Source organism: Carettochelys insculpta, chromosome 4 (genome assembly GCF_033958435.1).
Source record: "Carettochelys insculpta isolate YL-2023 chromosome 4, ASM3395843v1, whole genome shotgun sequence".
NCBI classification, from domain to species: Eukaryota; Metazoa; Chordata; order Testudines; family Carettochelyidae; genus Carettochelys; species Carettochelys insculpta.
Genome location: NC_134140.1, coordinates 91,076,205 through 91,082,942, shown reverse-complemented (window position 1 = coordinate 91,082,942; position 6,738 = coordinate 91,076,205).

Sequence of the window (6,738 nt, the reverse complement as noted above, 5' to 3'; positions counted from 1 at the left end):
TGAGGCCTCCTGAGACGCCACTGGACCTTATGGGACCTGCCTGAAGTCCCAGGACCCAACCCAGTGGTCAAATAAGTGACCCCCCTCCTCCCCCCACAACCACCTGGGCCAGGCCGGAGCTCCAGGATCTCCTGGGCCGAGGAGGCCATTCTTTTAGACCCCAGTGCCAAGAAGTTAAATCCCCCAGGGTACGCCCTCCTCGCTGCAGCCCTGGCCGAGCATGGACACCCCACCTGCACATGGGCTGTCTGGATGCTTTCTACCAACAGAACAGATCATGGTTTCACTCCACTTTTGTGTATAGATGCAATCTGTCGACAGTAGTTTTGTCAGGAAATCTCTTCCAAGAGACACTTCTCTCAACAGATTGCTCTAGTGTAGATGTAGGCCAGCTCTGAAGGAAGTGCCACTAGTAGCAGCACAGACAGAAGAGTAACAGAACTGCAACCCTTCCCCCATGATAACCTTTCAATTCCTTTCCGGGTCAGGACCCCTACAAATACAAGACCACAACATTTCCAGTTTAAAGAGCAGAAATAGCGTTGCTAACTATCCCAGGTTGGACACTGTTGTTGCAAATTGACCAAATTCCCAAATCATGACACTTACCCAAAATGGGCTATGAATTTGGAAGGACGCTATACTTTACGCGGTGCTCAGAGTTTGGGTACATATATCCACAGCTATATATGTGAAAAAAGAATTAGGATTTCTGCATCCCTTAGTTAAGCTCACAAATGCCTGATCTGCAGACTGACTTTTTGTGCACGTCTGCATTTGTATGTGTAAAAGTCACGTACATATTTGTGCAGTCTGAAAATTGACCCTACCTGTTCACACAAAAATTCCTGTGTTTTGGACCTTTACTGATTCTTTTCCTGCAACTTGCTTAATTTTCTCTCTGTCTTGAGGCATGTCGCACCAAGTTTGAAATCCCAGGCTTACATTTTGTGCATGATTTTAATACATTCGGTAAATTTACCAGAAATTGATAGAGTTCATTTTCAGTAGTCTTGGATGTTACCTTTTTTCCCCACTAACGACCACCCCCGCGTTGCGCTCACATGTACCTTACTCAAATAGTTCATTTTTGTGGTACTTAGACTTTTACGCAAGTCATTTTTAAGGAAAATATTGTTCTTTTTACTCCATTATCATTTCCAGAAGTGTTTAGCTACTTGCTTCTTTCATCATGCCACTGACACTGCTACAAGCCAACCTCCTGATTGGCTAAAGCGCAGCCGCATATGCAAAAGCACCCAATCATCACACAAGGAATTTTTTTAAAGAAAATAGCCAATCAACAAGTGCAATGTAGCTTTAAAAAGGTTTTTTCAACACCTTTTCATTCAAAAACAGTATCTACACACGGGTTGGGGGCCCCACGCCTCGCAGCTGGATCCAGCATGCAGGGGAGAAGCAGCATGGTTCTGTGCACTGCTGCTAACCCCCCACACACACCCCCCTTGGCTGAGGGAATGAGGTGCTGGAAAACGCTTGTGGGAGAGGTTCCCCATTGTTCCTGTTAGCCAGATTTTGGCCAATAGGAGCAGTGGAGGGTGGTACCTGGGACTGGCAGGCAGTGTGGAGCCAGATAAGCAACAGCCCCTGCGCCCAATCCCTCTTCCCTACCCCCCCTACCCAGGTCTCCCATTCCAAGTCTGCTCCTGAATTCTCTCTCTCTCTTGCACCCTCCCCCCAGCCGGACCCCACCGGCAGCTCACTCCCACACCCTCCCAGACACCCTACTCTCAGCCTGCTCCATCTCCCTACCTCCCACTCAGACTACGGATGGACACTCCCATTAAACTGGTTAACCTGTTAAACATTAAATTTAACCAGTCAACTGATTAAATGGGTGAGGGAAATGGCTGGGGTGCCCCTGCCTGTGGCATGCTGAGGCCTCATGCTGCTGTGGTCCAGCTGGAGCATCCCTGCCTCCTTCAGGGGGAGGGCACTCCAGTGTGGCCAGAGTAACCCCTACCCACAGCTGCTGAGGCTGGGAGTGCCCCCTCCTGGCCAAAGCAGCCCCCCGTCCACAGCAACCTGGGCATGCAGCAAGGTGCCCCAGCTCTGCTGGACCACTCTCTGTCCTTTGGTGGTTGTGGGGGCACTAGGGGTGGGGATGCTCCAGCTGTGTGCAAGCAGCCCTAGTCTCAACTCACCCATCTCCTCCGGTAATGTGAGATTTCGGTAATGTGACTCCTGTATTTAATTTGGCCAGTCTGAACTTTATAAGCAAAGGCTGAGACTATATTTAAATTCCAGATTTGAAATATAAATGCGTAGTATATTGGTGTGTATAGTATATAATACACCCACAACTGTGTGTGGGTCCATAACTGGTTGGATAGCTGTTCACAGAGAACAGTTATTAATGGTTCATAGGCATGCCAGCAGGGCATAAGTGGGGATCCACTGGGATCACTTTGGGACCAGTTTTGTTTGACATCTTCATCAGTTATTTAGATAATGACATAGAAAATATGCAGATGATACTAAGCTGGGAGGGGTTGCAAGTGCTTTGGAGGATAGGGCCAGAATTCAGAATGATCTGGCCAAACTGGAGAAATGTTCTCAGGAAAATAGTTCAACAAGGACAAATGTGAAGTACTTAGGGAGAAACAGGCAGTTTCACACATGCAAAATGGGGAGGGACTCCCTAGCATGGAGTACTGTAGAAAGGGATCTAGGGGTCTTAGTGGCCCACAAGCTGAGTATGAATCAACAGTGTGACACTCTTGCAAAAAAACCAAACATGATTGTGGGATGCATTAACAGGTGTGTTGTGACCAAAGGCATGAGAAGTCATTCTTCTGCTCTGCTCGGATCTGCTCTGTTCTGCACTGATTAAGCTTCAGTTGGAGTACTGGACCCAGTTCTGGGCAGCACATTTTAGGAAAGATGCGGAGAAATTGGAGGTCAAGAGAAGAGCAACTAAAATGATTAAGGGTCTAGAAAATGTGACCTATGAGGGAAGATTAAAAGAATTGGGTTTGTTTAGTTTAGAAAAGAGAAGGCTGAAAGGGAATATGACATCAGCTTTCACGTACCTAAATGTTGTTACGAGGAGGAAGGAGATAAATTATTCTCCTTAGCCTCTGAAGACAGGACAAGAAGCAATGGGCTTAAATTACAGCAAGGAAGGTTAAGTTGGACTTTAGGAAAAATTTCCAAACTGTCAGGATAATTAAATACTGGAATAAATTGCCTACAGTGGTTGAAGAATCTCCATCATTGCAGATATTTAAGATTATCGTAAGACAGCTACTTTGTACTTCTGGATACTTGAGTACAATTAAGCCACAGCATGGTTGTACTTTCACTCAAGTACCGAACTTTACTCAAGTACTTTTACTCACGTACTTTCACTCAAGTACTTTACTCAAGTACTGTACTTTACTCAACTACTTTTACTCAAGTACTGTACTTTACTCAAGTATTTTTACTCAAGTACTTTACTTTTACTCAAGTACTTTCACTCAAGTAGTTTACTTCACTCAAGTGCTGTACTTCGTTACACTTTTTTCAAAGTAGCAGTAGGGGTAGTTGTTCCACCACCGGTTATAATCCTAACTTTTCAAGCAATAATGGCCTGAAGTTGGTCCAAGAGAAGGGAGCATTGAAGCTCGGAAGGGAGGTTTCTAGGAGGACGAAACAGCAATATAGAGTGAAATGCAATGAGGTGAGGAAAGCAGTCAGAATGGATAAGGCAAAATGGTTTAAGAAGCAGTGTGAAGCATACAGGGAGATATTATGGTGAGTGTGACACCAAGGAGGCGCATAAACTGGTTAAGAATATTAATAGGAAGCTGACAATGTGCTAGCAGCAGAGGCCCCACTCTGGCTGCAAGCACACCCTCCCAGCTACTCCCAGCCACAAAAGCGTGGCTGAGGCCTCCTGAGACGCCACTGGACCTTATGGGACCTGCCTGAAGTCCCAGGACCCAACCCAGTGGTCAAATAAGTGACCCCCCTCCTCCCCCCACAACCACCTGGGCCAGGCCGGAGCTCCAGGATCTCCTGGGCCGAGGAGGCCATTCTTTTAGACCCCAGTGCCAAGAAGTTAAATCCCCCAGGGTACGCCCTCCTCGCTGCAGCCCTGGCCGAGCATGGACACCCCACCTGCACATGGGCTGTCTGGATGCTTTCTACCAACAGAACAGATCATGGTTTCACTCCACTTTTGTGTATAGATGCAATCTGTCGACAGTAGTTTTGTCAGGAAATCTCTTCCAAGAGACACTTCTCTCAACAGATTGCTCTAGTGTAGATGTAGGCCAGCTCTGAAGGAAGTGCCACTAGTAGCAGCACAGACAGAAGAGTAACAGAACTGCAACCCTTCCCCCATGATAACCTTTCAATTCCTTTCCGGGTCAGGACCCCTACAAATACAAGACCACAACATTTCCAGTTTAAAGAGCAGAAATAGCGTTGCTAACTATCCCAGGTTGGACACTGTTGTTGCAAATTGACCAAATTCCCAAATCATGACACTTACCCAAAATGGGCTATGAATTTGGAAGGACGCTATACTTTACGCGGTGCTCAGAGTTTGGGTACATATATCCACAGCTATATATGTGAAAAAAGAATTAGGATTTCTGCATCCCTTAGTTAAGCTCACAAATGCCTGATCTGCAGACTGACTTTTTGTGCACGTCTGCATTTGTATGTGTAAAAGTCACGTACATATTTGTGCAGTCTGAAAATTGACCCTACCTGTTCACACAAAAATTCCTGTGTTTTGGACCTTTACTGATTCTTTTCCTGCAACTTGCTTAATTTTCTCTCTGTCTTGAGGCATGTCGCACCAAGTTTGAAATCCCAGGCTTACATTTTGTGCATGATTTTAATACATTCGGTAAATTTACCAGAAATTGATAGAGTTCATTTTCAGTAGTCTTGGATGTTACCTTTTTTCCCCACTAACGACCACCCCCGCGTTGCGCTCACATGTACCTTACTCAAATAGTTCATTTTTGTGGTACTTAGACTTTTACGCAAGTCATTTTTAAGGAAAATATTGTTCTTTTTACTCCATTATCATTTCCAGAAGTGTTTAGCTACTTGCTTCTTTCATCATGCCACTGACACTGCTACAAGCCAACCTCCTGATTGGCTAAAGCGCAGCCGCATATGCAAAAGCACCCAATCATCACACAAGGAATTTTTTTAAAGAAAATAGCCAATCAACAAGTGCAATGTAGCTTTAAAAAGGTTTTTTCAACACCTTTTCATTCAAAAACAGTATCTACACACGGGTTGGGGGCCCCACGCCTCGCAGCTGGATCCAGCATGCAGGGGAGAAGCAGCATGGTTCTGTGCACTGCTGCTAACCCCCCCCCCACACCCCCCTTGGCTGAGGGAATGAGGTGCTGGAAAACGCTTGTGGGAGAGGTTCCCCATTGTTCCTGTTAGCCAGATTTTGGCCAATAGGAGCAGTGGAGGGTGGTACCTGGGACTGGCAGGCAGTGTGGAGCCAGATAAGCAACAGCCCCTGCGCCCAATCCCTCTTCCCTACCCCCCCTACCCAGGTCTCCCATTCCAAGTCTGCTCCTGAATTCTCTCTCTCTCTTGCACCCTCCCCCCAGCCGGACCCCACCGGCAGCTCACTCCCACACCCTCCCAGACACCCTACTCTCAGCCTGCTCCATCTCCCTACCTCCCACTCAGACTACGGATGGACACTCCCATTAAACTGGTTAACCTGTTAAACATTAAATTTAACCAGTCAACTGATTAAATGGGTGAGGGAAATGGCTGGGGTGCCCCTGCCTGTGGCATGCTGAGGCCTCATGCTGCTGTGGTCCAGCTGGAGCATCCCTGCCTCCTTCAGGGGGAGGGCACTCCAGTGTGGCCAGAGTAACCCCTACCCACAGCTGCTGAGGCTGGGAGTGCCCCCTCCTGGCCAAAGCAGCCCCCCGTCCACAGCAACCTGGGCATGCAGCAAGGTGCCCCAGCTCTGCTGGACCACTCTCTGTCCTTTGGTGGTTGTGGGGGCACTAGGGGTGGGGATGCTCCAGCTGTGTGCAAGCAGCCCTAGTCTCAACTCACCCATCTCCTCCGGTAATGTGAGATTTCGGTAATGTGACTCCTGTATTTAATTTGGCCAGTCTGAACTTTATAAACAAAGGCTGAGACTATATTTAAATTCCAGATTTGAAATATAAATGCGTAGTATATTGGTGTGTATAGTATATAATACACCCACAACTGTGTGTGGGTCCATAACTGGTTGGATAGCTGTTCACAGAGAACAGTTATTAATGGTTCATAGGCATGCCAGCAGGGCATAAGTGGGGATCCACTGGGATCACTTTGGGACCAGTTTTGTTTGACATCTTCATCAGTTATTTAGATAATGACATAGAAAATATGCAGATGATACTAAGCTGGGAGGGGTTGCAAGTGCTTTGGAGGATAGGGCCAGAATTCAGAATGATCTGGCCAAACTGGAGAAATGTTCTCAGGAAAATAGTTCAACAAGGACAAATGTGAAGTACTTAGGGAGAAACAGGCAGTTTCACACATGCAAAATGGGGAGGGACTCCCTAGCATGGAGTACTGTAGAAAGGGATCTAGGGGTCTTAGTGGCCCACAAGCTGAGTATGAATCAACAGTGTGACACTCTTGCAAAAAAACCAAACATGATTGTGGGATGCATTAACAGGTGTGTTGTGACCAAAGGCATGAGAAGTCATTCTTCTGCTCTGCTCGGATCTGCTCTGTTCTGCA